The sequence below is a fragment of the Amblyomma americanum genome, chromosome 11 (assembly GCF_052857255.1).
Source record: "Amblyomma americanum isolate KBUSLIRL-KWMA chromosome 11, ASM5285725v1, whole genome shotgun sequence".
In the NCBI taxonomy this organism is placed as follows: Eukaryota; Metazoa; Arthropoda; class Arachnida; order Ixodida; family Ixodidae; genus Amblyomma; species Amblyomma americanum.
Window position 1 is genome coordinate 17,720,506 of NC_135507.1, and position 19,723 is coordinate 17,740,228.

General features: G+C 47.3%; 1 protein-coding gene across 2 annotated transcripts in view; it reads right to left on the minus strand.

The window, feature by feature from the left end:
- Positions 1 to 19,723, minus strand: part of LOC144111114 (uncharacterized) — a 101,212-nt gene that overhangs the window by 67,465 nt on the left and 14,024 nt on the right. Inside the window, exon 1 of one of the 2 annotated variants that reach the window (XM_077644254.1) lies at positions 1,193 to 1,573. The exons of the other annotated variant lie outside the window; for it this stretch is intronic. The gene's annotated coding sequence lies outside the window, so the exon portion shown is untranslated. Of the gene's footprint in view, positions 1 to 1,192; positions 1,574 to 19,723 lie in introns of those variants that run through there. 2 annotated transcript variants of the gene reach the window in all.

A 19,723-nucleotide genomic window follows, 5' to 3' on the forward strand; every position in this document is an offset into this window, starting at 1 on the left:
GGTAGGGTCGAGCTGATCACCCAGGTGGCGCCGATAACGGTTTCTGTAGGAGTAACGGCCATGTAAATGCCATGTTCACGAGGAAAACCGTCCAAGACAAGCAGACGTTTACTGCAGCGCATCAGCACGGCTAAGTCCGAAGGCAGTCGTGCATTATCTTTTTCCCAAAGGAGATAATGTACATTGATAACGACTCCGGAGTGTTATTGTCTAGGCGATAATGATGTACGTGGCTGAAATAGCAGCGAACGCGTCGCAAACACGGACGTCATGCTTCTCAAAGATAGGAAGATAGGCTGGGGCAGACACACTCTTTCAGACGTGTGTGTGCACGCTTGTTTGACTTCGATTAGAGACAACAGCCAATGGACAGCAAGTTTCTGGAATACGCTGTGTCCGGCACGCTCTTACAAGCGTGTGTAGGTACCTTCTTGGATTTTCCTCCGTGGCTTCTCTAAGCTGCATTGTAGCATTTCCCTTCTATTTCATATTAATAAATACTCATGAGTAAGGTTTGGTTTATATGGGTTTAACGTCCTAAAGCGACTCAGGCTATGAGAGACGCCGTAGTGAAGGGCTCCGGAAATATCGACCACCTGGGGTTCTTTAACGTGCACTGACATCGCACAGTACACGGGCCTCTAGAATTTCGCCTCCATCGAAATTCGACCACCGCGGCCGGGATCGAACCCGCGTCTTTCGGGCCAGCAGCCGAGCGCCGTAACCACTCAGCCGCCGCGGCGGCTCCTGATGAGTAACAATACTGAAAATAAATTACTGTGATGAAGACTGGCCTCCAGTCAAAACATTGCTAAACCATGCTATTGTTTGTTTTTCTCAGCCCACATCATTCTACACAGCGAAACATATTTGCATTGACGAGGCACGGGCGAAAGGTGCCCCGGAACATTGCTATCCCGGTGCGCCATTTCATATGCTAATTAATAGGGTCATGCTTGTGAGGGAAGAAAGCTCATTTCAATAAATGCATACCCCAGGACTTGCGCCTGCTCGAGCACACGACACTAGTGATACAATGCAAAGAACGTTCTATCAAAGCAGCTCTAAGTACTGCGGAAAGAAAGAATAGCTTAGCGATCACGTTCAAGCTAGCTCTGGCACACCACCATCTGCCTCCATCTTCCTTCAGGAGCAATGACTAAGCATATTGTATGCACACATGGACACCAACCTCGAGGTAGTTCGCTCGATCCGCCGGGTATCCAAACTGAGGAAATTCTTCTGTCGCCACCAAGAGAACACAGCACGGTCAAATCCTCGCTCTTTCTTCGCCGATGAACAGCACTCCGACCATCACAGCACACTCGCTTCACTGCTGACTTGCACGTCGCCGCTCCGCCGTTGCCTCAGATGCGTGTGTCCACGTCGAAAGTCCGAGAACGCTTCGGAAACGCTCGGCACACAGAGGCGTCGTCGTCTCGGGCCTTTAAGGAGGTCAGCCGGGACGCTCAACTTCCCCGGCGTCCCGCACGGTCTGCCTAAAACACAATGCGCGGCCCGCGGAGCTGCGCGCGGAGCGCCGAGCGTCGTCTGCTCACGCACTACGTCGTCTGCTCCGAGCGGGTGTGGAGAGGAGGTGCGTCCAGAAAAGAGAGAGAAAGGATGCGGAGGCGCAGTGCTGCCAGACCAGAAGCCAGAAATGGTCAAGATTGGTGTCACCTTATCCGCGCAGAGAAAAAGAGGCACCCTGTAGCGTGCGCTTTAACCGGGCCGAACCCATTTTCTTCCGGCCTCGCCGCTCAACCTCCAACGTGCTTCTGCCGCTGCCGCTTGCAGGTGGTTATAACCCTACCTGCTTATTTTGACGAACACGTTAACAGCGCGGCACTGGAAACAAGTGCAATAAAAAAACGCAAAGCAAGCAGAGCGCGCTGATCGAAGACCGATATGGTGGAAGATATAGGCGAAGGCTGCGGCCGCGCAGAATGATGGTGGAAGGGAGCACAGAAAGAAAAAAGAGGAGTCCAAAGGCAAACGACTTTGAAACTGGAACCTGCCGTTCGGCGGACCGCTTGGCAGAAGGAAAGAGTAGCGTTCGTTCGCAGCGAGGTTTGTCCCGAAAGTTGAACTTGATACAGTTTTGCAGCGCTCGTGTGGGTGCATGCGCGTGGGGGGGAGGAGGGTCAAAGGCCGAGTAACCTGTCACGTCCGCTTCTACGAGCGCCGGCAGGGAAAAGAAATACGAAACGACAGGCGTGCGCACGAGTGTGTGTGTGTGTCGTACGCGCGAGTTTAGGTGGTGAGCCGTCATCTTGTGGAGAATCGGGTCGGGCCGACGCCACAGCCGATGGCCCAAAACGATTGCGCGTGGGCTGGGTGCCATATGTTGCCCAGATGAAAGAGGCACAGTGGATATAGGTTCGTCTTCGGGCTTTGGTGTTGTCCGCCTCGGCTTGCTTCAGTTTCTATCGGGAGCGCGGCGGTTTTCATTTAGCAAGGAGAGGTGCCTACCAGGAGAAGAACCTCGTATAGCTCGCCGTTTTTTTAAAGCGCGAAATGCTTTTAGCTTCCATTCTCGGCAAACTATGGCGGGCATCGTACGGAAATCACGGCGAACCTGAAGCCAACATGAGGGCGAACCTAAGGTCGAACCTCCTGGGGAACCCTATTGCTAGAGGTTATACTGATGCCCTCGCCATCTTTCATTCTTTTGTTCTGTGCTTCGAAATGCTGGGCGCCATTAGCGTCGCCGAAATGGCCTTGCAATGGATCCGGATCAGTCAAGGGACAGAAAGGCTCGCCTATTTCGCCAACGGCAGTTTTATACAGGAGGCATAAACTTAAGCCACAGTGGTCGCCCTTTTGTCGTCCAAGCAGCACGGCGAAAGGCTACGGAGCGTGTCTAATCGCCTTATCCCCCTCCTCCGCCTGCACCGCTGAAGCTTGGCGTTGGATGCCAATATTGAATCCGTGACGTCACGTTCACAATTCCTATAGCGGCGCACGAAGGTTAGAAGGCGACGAAAGTGACCAAACGAAGGCCCAAGAACAGTGGCCAAGCGCTATGGCGCGTCAAGCAGAGAATGCAACGATGGACGCTGAGTGCGCTGTCCAGGGCGCAAGAAAAATGCGGCTGACCGTGGCAGCACGGAAATCATCGAAAGCGGCGAAGAACACCGGGTGCGCTATCCAGCTGGATGTGGAGGAGGCGATGGCAGCTCATCGAGCTGCAAAAGCAGCCAGGGAGATCGTACACTCTACCTCGTTCGGGGAACAGAAGAGGGATAAAACGGCGGCACGTCGAGGAGAGAAAGGGTATGGCCAATATCTGAGTACGGCTACGACCACCTGCAAGCCGTCCTAGAATATGCTACACCTTTGCTCCAACGCATTTAAAGCATACATCTACTGACTATGACGAGACAGACTGTTTGTTTTTTCGCTTTCCTCTCGCTGAAGATTCCAGCAGAGATAGCAAAGCCTCGGTGCTCAGTGGTCCTGAACAATTTTTCAACTGGAAGCATCATTTCGGCGGATCCCACGAGACAGCTTTGTTTGCTGTAGTTAGAGGCGGACCTTGTCATTTGCAGTTGAGGTGCAGTTCGTATGCAGCATGCTGGGACGCAGGCTGGATGAAGGCAAAATATCCGAGGCGCCTGTTGAGTTGTTTTCTAACATGGTTTTTTTTGCGACGTCCGAGAGTGTGGGCTTCTACACGAGGGCTTCTGCACCGCCTGAGAGATGCAGCGATACGTATATTCCAGTCTGTACCGCCATATTCCACGTACATGCAGCTGCTGAAGCGATTATTCGATTTCAAGATCTGCTAAAACAACGAGAAGAATCATCTCTTGGCAGTCCAGCCACGAACTGGAGGCTGCGCTATTCGTTTCCAAGCAGAACCTGCCCTGCCTACAAGGCACTGTTCAGCTTCCAGAGAGCGACTGGCTTGAGGGACCAGTTGTGACAGTGCCCTTCGCACCATCTCTCTTTCCCTTTTCAATCCTCTCATCCCTCTTTCCCAGTGCGGGGCAGCCAAACAGAATACCCTTCTGGTTAACATGCCTGCCTTCCCTCTTCATCCTCATCTCTCTATTTCTGTAAGGGGTTTATATAATATGCCTCTGCTGTGCAGCAGACGTAGTTAGGCTGATGTTGGGGATGACGAGTCAAGCCTGGTGTCCAGGCTCCGCGGTATGGCGTCACGTCACGCTTGTCCGTTCCCTCCGCTCAGGAAGCCTGAACCAGCCACGACAAGTATAGCGGGAGGAATAAACATCTTAAGCGAGGCTTATCGCGTTCAACGCCACTCCAATCGGGCAATGCGGAGTACGTTACAGGCAAAGAGAGAAACGAGAAGGAACAAGCGGCTCAGCAGGAGTTGATGCGAAGACAGTTTTCGTAGAGCGTGAGCGCTCACTCTACGCGAGCTGTCAGCCAAACGAGTCGCCCTGCTCGGCATGCACACCCTCGGCAGAGTAGTGACCTCAATATTGGCTTTCCGACGAGCACGCTCGACCTCGAAGCTCATCTGTACATGTCATTGATGCAAACGGATCGATCAACCCCTACGATTCCGGTGAAGAGTGAGGTTGACTGCCACTTGCGGTGTCCATGGCTGTGGCTCAGTCCCTCCGTTTTAATGGGGCCAGCTGAGCAGAGGACGCACAGAAAAGTATGCTGCACGTGTTTCTGGACACGCTGGAAGCAAATAAGCAGATGAGATAGTTTTAATATTATCGCGAAAACACTACTAGTAACGTACCAACCAAGAACAAGATTCTTCTAATCTTGTCTTGCCTTGTGCTCTCGGAGTAACTCGGATAAGCCCGGGTTATTTCGAAGGAGCGTCGCGTAAATGGCAGCCAGTGGAAGGAAGCTCGAGTAATTTCGGGGGAGCACCGCGCCAGCTGTAGCCAATGGGAGGAGAGCGTCGCACCACCTAGCTTACGTAACCCTGTGACGTCATTACAACCAACCCACCGGATTGTGAGCAAACTGACCACTGTGGCAGGTGGTCGCGAGAGGTTGCTCGCAAAGGGCTGGGTCAGAGGGCAACGCGGGGCTCCCATCGCACGGTAGCGGCACAACACTTAACTGCTTCACCACTGCGCCAGGAGTTGTAGGAAGACTCCCAGGGATCTATGAATGTTAAGTAGAGAATAACCAATTCTGCATATATGGACATTAATCCACTAAAGCTATCGCGTCATACCTTACAGGCGGAACTTAAGTGTCGCCTCCTATTGAAGAATAATTTTATTATTCCCAGCTCAAACAGCAGCCATACATCTGCGCACCGCCATCACGCACGTCTCACCGCATTGGTCATCCGCTGAAAGTTTCACGCCAACGTGCCCGTACGGCTACATTTTCCAAGTCATTTTGCCTCCGAACAGCAAGCGACTGGAACGACCTTCCCCATGAAATTGCAGCCATCACCTGTCCATCAACCTTCGTAGAAAAAATTGCATCCCACCTGTCATCAAGAAAAAATGTTTTGCTTCCTCATGTTAACCCCATCCCTTATGTAAAACCTCCTACTTTAAGGAAATAAAAATGAAATGAAATGAAAAACACATGCTTTCACACGTCGACTACGTTAACCCTCTCTCACTGTTTTTTTTTATTATATCCCTTTACGGCACCCTTCTACGGTGGATCGACACAGCAAGAAAGGCCGCCTAACGCCTGAAGTCAAACTATAAGCTTGCTGCTTTCACGCGAAACTACTTACATTAAATTGGACGAGCGGACACTCCGGACCGTTCCACTTGTGGCATGGCCGAAAATGTGGGGCATGTTTTAGTGGTTTCTCTGGTGTATGCGCACCAAAGACTAACGTTGACTGCTTCCTTGAAGCTGAATAGGACAAATTGCCGGGCTAGTTGGTAATGATCCATTCTTGTTGACAGCGCGTTAAAGCACAGGGACAGAAGAAACACAGAGGACGACGTCATCAGTGCCTGTGACGTCGTCCTCTGTGTTTCTTCTGTCCTTGTGCTTTAACGCGCTGTCAACAAGAATGGATCCTTGAAGCGTTTGGACAGCAGTCCACTCTCTGAGGACTTACTGCTAGGCGCTTGGCCGCAGCGTTGGCAAGCAGCCCAGGCAATGCGGGCGTTTTCGCGAGTCACCGGCCTCGACTCCCGGTTGTGATGCCATCAAATGGGCATGCACATGCTCTCATCTCCCTTCTCACCACATTGTCACCCATCACGACCCTCTTCTTCTCCCTTTCCCCAGTGCAGGGTAGCAGCCCAGATCTCAACCTTTCTGACCAAACACTCTGCCTTCGTTTCATTAAATTTCTCTATCTATCGTAAGCCCTTTACTTATTCATCTTAGACTGGTAATCTTATATTAGGGTTCTTTCCCTTTTTTCCCCGTCTTGTACCACCGTTATTCGACAAGCATCATTCTTTCAAGCAGCACTTATACTACATTTATAACCTTCTAACTTTCGCTGATATGTGTATCTGCAAATATATATTTAGTTTACCATAATCGTATACAACTCAAGATCGAACAGGCAAATTCTTCTCCAAGAAGGCCCTCAAGCTAATGGCGTCCACCGAATTCCATGGCATATCATTAAATTAGTACCTAATCTCATGTCCCGCTAAGTTAATCTGCGGTTAATCGCCTGTCACGTTAGCGTTGATCTGCGGTTATTCCCCTGGCACCATATCCTAACAGGTGTCAACTAGGGATTAACCACGACATACTTAATGAAAATCGGTCTACACCATTGGCTGGAAGGCCTCTTTTGAGTTGCCGATACAGTTTCGTTTACAAGACAGTAACGCACTTGAAATTATACATTTAATGTGTTTACATTTACGTGACATATGAATGCGTGACTTTTGATATCTCCTTATACAAATGCTGAATTACCTTATCTTGCTATATACTTCTTCTCAAGTTCTTAAACCTGTTCCGATCGATTTATCTTTTATCACCTATGTACCTGGCTTCATCGTTTGCTCAATGTTTTTTTAATACTTTGTGTCTTGATCAATGAATCTGTTGTGTTTTTGTTTGATGAATCCTCTGTATGTAACGGCCGGAAGGACTCTTGGGTACTCGAAACAAATACACATATCAAAAATTTACTTCCGGCTGCCCGACTCCCATAAAGCTAATTATATTCCAGGGCGAAACAGGGCGAACCGCAAGAAATCTTGCCCGGCAACATGAAAAAAAAAAGTACCGTCATCTATGGTTAAGTGGTGCGCCCATTTATACCGGTTCGCGTCTTTAATGTCCGGACGACAAGCAGAATACAAAATCAGGTGCCTAGGGGCACATGAATGCAGCAGAGAATCGACGGTGAATAATAGGTTGGCAGCGATGAAGCAGCCGAGAAATAAAAAAAGGGTTCGCAGCAGACGACACTTTTTTCCGAATCCGCCTGCGTTCGAACACGTACGCACGCGAATACGAAACTGCGTCTGCGGAGACAATAAAAAGCCGGTTAGAGTGAAGGGCTAATGTTTCAGCAAGATCCGATCCGTGAAAGAAGAAAAAAAAGATTATACAGAAATGAACGGCGATGGCGAAAGCAATAAAACGTACTACTCCCCGAAGATCGTCGGGCTAAAGTAGCGGCGCCGAGTAAAAGCAGAAGGCAGGACGCAAAGGACGCGATAGCAATCAAATGGAGCACGCGTGCTGCCGAAGCTACGCCAAACAGCCCACACCTGACCGCTGCGTATGCTGTGCTCTCGAAAGCATACATACGCGACAGCGGCGCGGCTAAAAGAAGGGCCATGCCTTCCAAGAGGAAACGCTTGACAGACGACGACACCAAACTGCCAATCAGGTCGCGCACGCGCGCCTACGTCACGACAGCGTTCGCGTGCTCGTCTGCTCATTCCGCGCCGTGCCACCGGTCCAGAAAAACAGGTACCCCCGAGATGAGAGAAAAGCTACAAAAGCAGGAAAGAAGAAAATAGCGTTGGCTAATTTGTCCGGGACAAGAGCGCGGTGGCGTGCAATCGGTTCGGGGCCTTACCGAGCCGGATTCGGCCTGGCCCGCTGAACTCGACGGAGCGCAGACATAAATCGGCGCCACCGATCACACGACTGTTCTGGACAGAGGAGCCATCGCCTGCAGTCGTTGACTCCAGGCAGTTACCGAAGGAACAATGCATGGAATGCTAGAGTGCGCCTACCGCCATCTATGCACCGTCCTACACACTACTACGCCTCTACTGTAATAAATATCATGCTTATGTACCTATCCACCCCAACGACGAGATAGACTTTTTTTTTCTTCAGGCAGATTTAAAAGACGTGCACTTGAAGTGTTAAGAAACCTGCACTGCTATCACAAAGACTTCGGGCCTGAAGGAATATTTTTTTTTTCGTTTCAATTTACATTGTTTAGTGCCGTATAACAGTCCGAATAACGACGCAGTTATGACTCCCAAAATGAATTCCCGTTCTCAGCCAACCACTAGCCAAGACAAGTTCAAAGTATCCCTGTCGTGGATTAAGGTGCCAGTTGCTGTAAGAAACACGCGCAGGTGGCGGCCCGCTTATCTTTCTGGGTGAATTTGAGAAACTCTGTCCGCTACGGGCCATGCCTCGCGCACGGTGCAGACAATCACCTTTCGCGTTGTAGACGATAAACACCTTTTTGGTCAGATCAACTGAGAAGCCCAATAGTCTATAGTCTGTCTTATGGACTCTATTGTCTTTCTATAGATATTTAATTTCGTCTATTCATAGTCTGTGGACTGTCGATAGTGAAAAGTATGCGAAAAGTGTATGGCCATATATCTATAAATTCTCTATAGACTGTCCATAGGATTTTTATTGCCCATAGACTGTTCTCTATGGTTTGTCTATAGAGAGCACAGGTAATACAGGGTTTGTATTACCAATGGACTAGTCTGTAAGATTTGTCTATAGAAAGTCTATAGACTTTATATACAAAACTCTATGCACAGTCTATAGATTGACGAAAGAAATTTTTGTGTGAGACGTCATGCACACATGTGGAAATCACGTGGAAACTGTACGGAAAGGTAGTGGAGACAATACGAAAAAGGTATGGAAAGCAAATAGATTTCTATACAATTTTGGAGGTTATACGGGCTGCGTATTACCGTATTTGTTTGTTTTAATGAGCCAAATCCGCCTAAATAGGGAGAGAGAAATACACGAAAGCTACTTATCTGCATAAACCTTAGCGCTAGCTAAACTGTTAAATGATACAGTTTACATGTAAGCTAGAGCAACTCTACACCACCATATACAGGAACATTATGCAAAGAATTTGATTAATATCAGCATGTGAGGTTTGGAGTTGTCTCCTTTTGATGCAAAACTCTAGAGATGACGGAGTTTTGCTCCAAGGACTTTACTTCTGCAAAATAAACCCAAGCTCTGTTCGTGAAAATATTGCTGAAAAAGGATTATGCTATGAACTGAGCAGAAGAACAATTAGAACATTCGTTGTGTGCAATCAGGGGTGCCGCGGCTACTGTATCATGCGCTGTCGTGACAGCCTTCTTTCCTTATGTTCCCACTTCGGTAGCGGAAAAGCAAACTAGCTGGAATATATGCATGGTATCTCTAATTTATACTTCACTGTAGAACCCAAAATTCATGATTAATAGCGAAATAGTAGACAGAGACAGGACACGAAATGATAGGACAACCACTATAGCAGTGCAGTTTCCTGCCAGCGTCTGCCATATCGCTAGTGATACTGAATTTAAGAAGCCGATACCAACTAGCCCAACTAAGCAAGTTCAGTCTAGCAGAGGCACATCCTTATTTCCTCGGCAAGGGGGCTAATGATTCCATCGTTATCGTTGTCTTCTGGGTTCAGATCTGCCGATTTCTTCCTATCCAACGCAGCCTATCGTGCTGTAGCGCTGGCGAAGGAATAAATCAAGCCTCTCTCAAAACAGTACAAACTACAAGGCTCAGGCAGACAAAGAAGGCTCTCACGAGTGGATTTGGATCATTTTTCATTTGAAACAGGATGTGCGTGCAGGTTTTCTAGGCTTTACGGAGCCCCTTTTTCGTATCATAGTTTCTCCAGAGTAAAGATGCACGGACTAGCTTGACATTACAGTATCGTATGATTAAGTTTATTTTCCCGGATTTGGCTCATTTCGAAAAAAAAATTCATATAATTCCTACTCCCATCTTTCTTTCCGGTGATTTTTAACTTTTCCGCAGTACCGTTATCTGAACCCGCTTCAACCACATCTTAAGATAACTTGGAAAGCCGCTTTGTCAACACGTTCCTAAACTTGGGTATATGGCAGTTCGGATCTGTACCCATAAGACAAAGTAATCATTCCTCAAACATACTTGATATCATTCCAACTTCGCTCCCGGATAACGTTTCACGGCTTCGTCATTTACTGGGGTTCAGTGAACACATTTGCTTCCCATCTGCCTCGCCCCAAAGAAGTCAACAAAGCGTTAACACTATAGATAAAGGAAGCTACTCGGCCACCAACTAGGAACTCGCTGATTTCTGCACGCGGTGTATTCGGGATTCTCCAAAATATTCGTCTGAACTAACTGGTCTCCTTTCAAGAACAAAACACATGAACTAAGAGGCCAGCACATTTAATGTTGTCATCACTATTAAAATATAATTGTCACTATGCTATAACAAGTAGCTGAAGCGCCTCAATAACAAAAAGAAATGCTGTTTCCAACACGTCCGAACACCGCCTGCGCCCAGAAAGCGTTATTACATACGACAAACATTCCTACCAATATTCTATACCACCAGCAGGAAAAAAAAAACTTTTTCTTCCCATCAGTCGAACGGGCTATGTTGCTCACAAACCCTATGGATTTTGGAAAACCATTAGCCCTACATTATTAACCCTACGTGTAAACCCTACAGGCAATGATCTTATCATCACCCATGATGTGTGGCGAGTTTCCCTTCTGCTAAGTTTTTACTAAAGAACCCGACAGCGAATTGCCGGGCGTTTCAGCTCTCGTTCACCGAATAAGGCCAGACGTTATTTTTTGTGTCGATGGTATTCTGAAACTAAACGAGTAAACACGACTTGAAACCTAATCTGGTGTTGACAGCTTGAATTCTAAAACACTAAAAATGACTAGGAACACTGTAAGCATCATCTCGTGCCCTCTATTTCAGCAGTCGTTTTCAGGTGTGCTTCCAAAGTATTGGAAAGCTGGTGCAATTGTTCTAGTCCCCTCCCCCCTCCCCCCATGAAAAAAAAGAAAAATTTTCTGTCGTATAAAAATCTCATTTCCCTCTATTTTCCTCTCTTTATGCATTTATATACATTTACCCAGATCACTTTTCGTTTGTAGTTACATCATCTTGCACTATCACATGTTTTACTAATTTGCTTTATGTCGTCAGTTTCAGTTTAATCCGCTGTTTGTACTGATGATTTTTTGCAAGTTTGTAATAGAATGTCCCCTGTGCCGCTATTGGCTTCGGGACCTCCTCCTGTATTTATCAAATATGTGTATGCACTCGTTTAAAATAACCTTTAAAATAAGTATCGTTTAAAAGAAACTGATTCTGATTCACCAGTGTTTTGTTCGAAACTAATGGAGGATGTTGTTTATTGTAACATTGTCAAATGCCTTGTTTAAATTGCGGAGGGAACTTAAGACTACTTGCGTGATTTTAACACCGAAGCATTGTTTTTAATGTTCCTTTTCTTTTATGTTTAATTTTTAGTTATTTTATTTTTCTTCCTTTCTAATGACGCGCCTACTGATGAGCATACATTCGTAAGGCAACCCATATACTAGGCACTTAGTTCGCCAACAAGCAACGCGGTTTTGTGGCCTATGGGTTGCGTGCTAGCCTCGCATTCTGAAAGTCATGCGTCGAATTCCCCGCACCTTAGCAAGAAATTGATTTTCTTTGATACCACGGTGACATCATCTGGGATTTTTGAGACCATTGCCGGTGGTCAAGACGCCGACACTGGGTTTCATTGCCGAGAGACCATATAATGTTTTCGCATTAAAATACATCGTTCTCACAAATATGGCTTCGAGGGCAACTCCGGTCACCCTGTTCTAATAAACTTACAGAGCAGGTTTTTCCCAAGTTCTTGATCACTTTCATTAAGTTTGACAACCATGCCACATGCAATTCCGGCTTAAATTCTTCTCACGGTTTACTGTTTGCGTGGCCTGATTGTGTTTGACGCATGAATGGTACAAGGCGGATATGTATGGGTGTGAATCCTTTTTTTTTCTAATACACCACCAGTTGTAAGCCAGCGCAAGCCTGTTGCCTTCCTCACTTGTCTCTCGTTTTTTCCCCGTGTTAAAATGATTTACTGACTCGATCACTTCGCAATGTTGCCACAGTCCAAATCCAGTTATGAGCAACCACCGAAGAGAACGCAAACTCAGCCTGTACACTACTTCTCTTGCGCAAGACCTATTTAAGAAGCCTGTTGTGCTGCGTAGAATCAGGTTAAGAAGTCAGAGCAAATCAAGGGCAAACCTTTCACGGTGCAGCTCTGAAAAGATTCGACAGATCGCGGAAGGCGATAAGACGCAACTGGGCCTCCGGGACCTTACCAAATCCGCTGGAAGGATTTGGCGACTTACAGGTGGCGCTGTGCGGTGTCGCGGCGGTCGGCGGGACATGCAAGCGTAGTCACGATTCACCGCAGCGAATTCCTCCGAGCACCAGTGGACAGTCGAAATGCGGGACGAAATGCCGGACTGTGCCCCGCCGCGGTGGCTCAGTGGTTAGGGCGCTCGACTACAGATCCGGAGCTTCCGGGTTCGAACCCGACCGCGGCGGCTGCGTTTTTATGGGTGAAAAACGCTAAGGCGCCCGTGTGCTCTGCGATGTCAGTGCACGTTAAAGATCCCCAGGTGGTCTAAATTATTCCGGAGCCCTCCACTACGGCACCTCCTCTTCCTTTCTTCTTTCACTCCCTTCTTTAGCCCTTCCCTTACGGCGCGGTTCAGGTGTCCAAAGATATATGAGACAGATACTGCGTCATTTCCTTTCCCCGAAAAAAACAATTATTATTATTATTAATGCCGGACTGAAATAACAGCACCTGTCGGAGCGTGTCCACGCCGGGAAAGAAGGCTGCTTCCCTCACCAGAAGCCCTTGTTGAATCGCTTCTTCCACGACGCACTAGTTAACCCATTCAAGGCGCGAAGCCATCTGCCTGGCATTCCAGGACAGAATAGATAGCCAGACGCTTGAAGCATTAAGGAGGGGCGCTCAGGAATTCGAAGAAAGAAGCACGCATGCAAGCAGGTGTTCAGCACAGGTGAATCAGTGCTTCGTTTAAAATCGTCTACATGCAGCAGCACCAATTTTCGTGGATAAGTGGCTACAGCCTTATCAGATACCAGGAGCATATTCCGTTAAATCGGGCCTCAACACTAAGGACTGCCTTCGAGACTGATGGTGTATTCCAATCGACGATCCGGAGCAAGCCTTCTTGCTCCGCGAAACAGAAGAGTGTATTGTAATGGGTGATTTGGGTTCAAATCCTGAGCTCTGATTGGACCACAACGGTATGGCCCCTGTACTCGCTAGACATATTGCTCTTTCGTGGATTCGGAGAGGTGCTGCGGATCGCTGTCTGAAATTCGCGATAAACCGGCAGCCTTGCCCCGGTGAACTCTGGACACGAACAAACGTACACGAGACCTGCATCGTGAAGGACCAAGGTCAGACGACTTTTACGTAACCAAATAAGGAGCACATGCACTATCTCCTAAATTACGTATTTACTCGAATATACGCCGACCTCGATTTTAAGCCACCCGAAAGTCGAAAGCCAGATTAAAAAAAAAACTTTCCTTGAATGTAAGTCGGCCGGAAAAGCAACTGAGGACAGCAGAAACAGCATGCAAACGTATTTTATTTCCACGAACGTGCTTCCGTTCACTCGTCCTCATCATCGCTGACCTTATCACGTGTCCACGCCACAACACGAAGAGAAAACGAGGTCAAAACGGCAGCTAATGCTCGTGTTTAATTTTATAGTGCACTACTATACTTGCTTTCATCGGCATAGGCTACGGACAGTAACGGCTACAGTGCCGTCTTCTGTTGGCGTTACGTGGAGGCGTCACCTGCGTTTTACTTGAAAATGCAATGAAAATTGGTTTTGTGGGAAAGGAAATGGCGCAGTAACTATTTCACATAACGGCGGACACCTGAACCGCGCCGTAAGGGAAGGGATAAAGGAGGGACTGAGAGAAGGTAGGAAGAAAGAGGTGCGGCCGTAGTGATGGACTCCGTAATAATTTCGACCCCCTGTGGATCTTTAACGTGAACTGACATCACACAGCACACGGGCGCCTTAGCGTTTTGCCTCCACACGTTAAAGATAATAATAATAATAATAATAATAATAATAATAATTGTTTTTTGGGGGAAAGGAAATGGCGCAGTATCTGTCCAAGTGGTCGAAATTATTCCAGAGCCCTCCACTGCGGCACCTATTTCTTCCTTTCTTCTTTCACTCCCTCCCTTATCCCTTCCCTAACGGCGCGGTTCAGGTGTCCAACGATATGTGAGACAGATACTGCGCCATTTCCTTTACCCAAAAAACCAATTCTTTAACGTGAACTGACATAGCACAGCACACGGGCGCCTTAGCGTTTCGCCTCCATCGAAACGCAGCCGCCGCGGTCGGATTCGCTTTTTTTAGCTTTTATGCGTTGCCATCTTATTTTATTAATACAACGACAAAATCCTTGAATCTAAGCCGACCTAATAGTTTCATGTTCACAGGACTACACCGCCACTGACTTGCATGGTTACCACGGGGTCCTTTTATGCGAAGCATAATAGGGACACTACTTAGCTCAACCATAGCCCAGCCTGGCGCGGCCGCGACCACCAAGGCTAACTCCCGCTCCTCCCGCTAGGGGCGCTGCAGCCGAGCACGTGGTCGGACGTCACGACAGCTGAGGAGAGACGGGGCTCAACTCGCGCGGTCGCCGCGCGGCCGCGACCACCAAGGCTAACTCCCGCTCCTCCCGCTAGGGGGCGATTGTCGTCGCGACATTGTATAAAAGAGCCCCGCTTCTCACGCCGAGGCAGTCATACAGCATTACCAAGCATAAACCAAGTGTATCCATGCATTACCAAGTATAACCAAGTTTCACCAGGCTATACCCTTTCAAAAATCTATTATGCTTCGCATCCTAGGCTTAACCTTAGCTAAGCCAGGCCATTTTTTGTTTTGACGTGAGACCGATATTTGGTATGAATAAAAATTGAATGGAGCTGTTCACAGTGTTCTTTTGAGTTCGTTCTTACGGAAGCACAACATATGTGAAGGAAAGATCTGAGCATTTGAGTTGGAAACGCCGGATGCTTCGGTCTTAACTGCTTTGATGAAAAGCTGCACCCAGAAAAAGTATGAAGGGGACAATAAGCTCCTACACTGACATCTCAGAGCAAGTTGACCGAGCCCAGCGCTGAGTAAGGTGTGTACTCCGTATGTGCTATTTCAACACAGGCCAACGGCAACAACAAATGCGCATCGCGCGACGTCTGCGATTCATTGGTACAGCAACGAATTCATTAAATTGTGCTTCATTACTTCACCGAGAAGGACACTCGCACCAGTGATGTCGCGAAACGGGTTAAGCTTTTCCGTCGTGAGTTGACGTTTCACAAAAGTTGTTTTCGCGCCTGTAGGTCACCTTCCCGTACATTGCATTTCTTTTAATACTAAGGTTTAAGTAAACAAAATCCTGCCGTCCGTCGTGTCCTCAGTCCAGTTTCCTTCATCCCGAAATTCTTATTCGCTAGCAAAAGTCGCACCTAATCAAGCTTTGCTAGAATGTAAGGCCGCTCTCTCTCGCTGCTTTCCCTACCCTCATTCAGGCTGATATCAATATCGGCCCTAATCTGCGGCGACCACGTTTCGATGGAAGTGCAACGTAAATTGCGCCTTTGCGCTGTGCTATGTCAGCGCATGCGTTACGGAATCCCAGGATGTAATCTGTCCAAGTCCTGCGGTATATGTCGGTCCCTGAATATACAGAATGCTTACAGCCGATAACGGAGGCATAATCCCATCTGAAAGCATAGTAACTTAGCGCAGTCAGCAATGGAAGGAGGCCTTTAAACGCGGCCACGGAGGTCTTGAGGTTAGCAATCAGACGTGATTAAAACCTTGGTTAAAATCTTGGTAACCGCAAGAACTTCGCATGCTTTGCTAAATGAACCTGTTTCTGTCACCAACTCTAAGCAGTGTCTAAGTATTCCATATTTTTAGTGACGGAAATATCCGCAGGGCTTGGACAACATACCCTGTCCGTAATAGGGAGTGCTATAGGAAATTATCCACTCCGTTTTTACTTATAGGGTAATTCGCGTTCGGAGTGTAACTCTTCTCTCCCCCACTGTGTGGTATAGCGAGTCAGAGAATTACAGCCAGGCCTGACATCTCCACTTTTCTGCTATAGATAAACCTCTCTCTCTTTTTCTTTGACGGCACACAAAATAAGTCACGCCCGTCATTTATCAGTCATCTGAGCCGTCGTGGCGTTTTCGTTAAAACGCGAGCGGTTCGCTCGTCCACCTGTGCCATCTCATGTTTGAACAGCCTTACGATCGTGCAACGTTAGTGCTTTTCGAAGCGGTCTTTTTTTCTCGTGTTATGCTGTTACCGGTCGAGCACTGCCTCAAAAGCAGTCCCATGGCTTAGACAGGCATGAAATTGCAGCTTGTTCTTTGAAAATCTACAAATATTGATTATTATTATGTTATATTCACGTCAGCAGAAAACATTTCATGTTTTGGTGCGGTGTTGCATTTCATTTTTATTTAGCGTTTCGTTGTTTTTGCACCTCTCATATGAATGCACTTCCTGCATTTGTGCCGTGCTTATCGGTTTAGTTTCTTTTTTCTTCTTTTAATCTTAACCTGTTTTTGAAGTTTGTAATTTGCACTTTAACTGTACTTTTTCGTTTCAATTAGACTGTTACCTTTTGTGCTTTCCACCATTGGTACCAATTCAATATGTGCACCTCCCCCCCACCCCCCTGTTACTGAACGCTCCGCCAAAGCACTGTGAGAAATTCTGGAAAACAGATAAAATAGATAAAAACTGTCCCTTTCAAGCGTCGACAACCGTGCGTCAGTTCTCATATCTGCTAAATCAAAGAGCAGGCCTGGCTTATGTCAATATCGCTTACTTTTACGGGAGCTCTGAAAGAAGTGAGAAAAAAACCCGTGTGTACCACTGGGTTTCCCGGAAACCACATTTCTCGGACATCGCTGCCTGTTTCCGTCACCGTTCTCAGAAAATAAGGCGTTGTATTCTCGAGAGAGGCACCGGCGAGTATTCCAAGGAATACTGCACTAAAAATATACCGGCCTGCGTGCACGCAGGGAAGAAAAAAAACGTATATCGTTTTCTTTAATGTAACTGAAAGGTGACCAGCACTCCAGATAAGCTGCCTTTTCATTTTGAGAGTAAAACAAAAAAAAACGCGGGTGAACTATTATAAAGCACATCCAGCTGTGAGCCTCAGAAAACATCCGGATTTAGAACCCGAGCAGGTTTCGAAACAGCTTCCGCTTCCTGTGTCGATCGCGCCTTACTTTTTTATTTACTTATCTTTATTTTTTAGTGAATTCCTTGCTTTCACAATGGGGAGGATTCATAGACGCTGCCACGGCCGTTGAGGCCGCCAAGTTTTCGATCGCGGCGTTCGGGGTAGAAGCGTCTGAACGTTCTGCTGGGCTCGAAACATTTTCTTCGTCTTACCCCCCCCCCCCCCCCCCCTTCCTTCCAAGCTCCATTGGCGCCGTTGCAAAAAGGATGGTTGTTCATCTGTCCCTACACAGCAGCTTCTTCAGTCGCCCACCCACAGACACTGTACTGATCAATTGCGAATCATATTTATTCCTTTCCTTCCTTTGCGGTTCTGGAATGAAATTATTTCACCTCAGACCTCGAAGATATACCTGCGAAAAATATGTAGGAAGGACTCGGTTCTGATGCCATACAGGTAGCTAAAAACGGTTTTCGCCTGGCTGCGGCGGCGCTCTCTGCTTTGCATTGGCGAGATGATGGCCATGACAGTCGCATAGCATACCGCTACCGCTATGAGGACCCGTCCGTGAATACCAACAGGTGTCCTTCGTTGCCCAACCGTTTTTCAGCTATAAAGCCATCCCAGCGCATTGCGTATACGTATATATGTCCAATGCGATGAGAAGTATCACCTATAATAGAATAGGTAATGAGTGTAATTAAACCTGTCGCCTGTGTGAGGCTCCTCAGAACACACTATACCAGCATGAACGTAACGATGCCACCTAGTTAATAATATTAATAATATTTGGTTTTGGGGGGGAAAGGAAATGGCGCAGTATCTGTCTCATATATCGGAGGACACCTGAACCGTGCCGTAATGGAAGCGATGAAGGAGGGAGTGAAAGAAGAAATGAAGAAAGAGGTGCCTGTAGTGGAGGGCTCCGGAATAATTTCGACCACCTGGGGATCTTTACCGTGCGCTGACATCGCACAGCACACGGGCGTCTTAGCGTTTCGCCTCCATAAAAAAACGCAGCCGCCGCGGTCGGGTTCGAACCCGAGAACTCCGGATCAGGTGCCGCATCCTTGTTTTGTGTGTGTCCCGAAAGCGCTGTTGTTCACTAGAGGCGAACATCGTTCAAGCTTTCAGTCGATCAATTCGGCATCGCTCCGTGATCTGCCTGCTCAATTCGCAGAACGCACGCCTCGTACAGGTGAGAGACGATTTTTTCTTCAATTGCGAAGGCTCTGATAAAGTTGAGCAGTTTAAAAATGCACCCGACCGCGGCGGCTGCGTTTTTATGGAGGAAAAACGCTAAAGCGCCCGTGTGCTGTGCGATGTCAGTGCACGTTAAAGATCCCCAGGTGGTCGAAATTATTTCGTAGCACTCCACTACGGCACCTCTCTCTTCCATTCTTCTCTTAGTCCCTCCTTTATCCCTCCCCTTACCGGCGCGGTTCAGGTGTCCAACGATATATGAGACAGATACTGCGCTATTTCCTTTACCCAAAAACCAATTATATTTTTGTTTTAGACGAACGGATGCGCTCGAACGGAGGCCGATAATGACTCCCGTAATATATGCGCGCGCACAAACGAACCGCCTGATGTCGATAGCTGGGCGAAAACTCGTACATCAGTGTAACGATGTTAAGAAACAATAAGTGGCCTTCAATGCTAGCGCTGAACACTAAGTGTCAAAAGGCGACGACATTGAATGCGAGAACGTACGTGCACCTACTCAGACACTGAAAGAAAATTATTTCCTCCCCCACATCCGGAATCACTAATCCTCCAAACGACTAGCAACGCGGTAAGCGCAGCGTCGAAAATATAAACCCATGACCAAGGACTCCGGAACTATTTTTCAAGGGGGGGCAGGTCTTAGAGTTTTTTAGTTGATTGTTTAGTTATTCCATTTTTTATTTAAAAGTTCACACAAGTTTATTTACTTTTTATTTATATTTTTATATTTCGCTGCTCAAAAGTGCACTTCTAATGCATACAAAAACTTCAATTGAAATGGGCAACATTATGCATTTAAAGATGTACACATGAGGTGTGATCGACTGCAGTAAAAACGTTTGTTCATTCTGTTTAAATGCTAGTGCTCACGCTCATGAACAGAGCTCTGTCAAATAGCAATTTCTGTTCAGATATGATTCGTTTAGGTTACTGAAATAAACGTTTTAAGGCTGGCTATGAAGCCAATGAGCTCAGTCACACAGTGCTTTACAT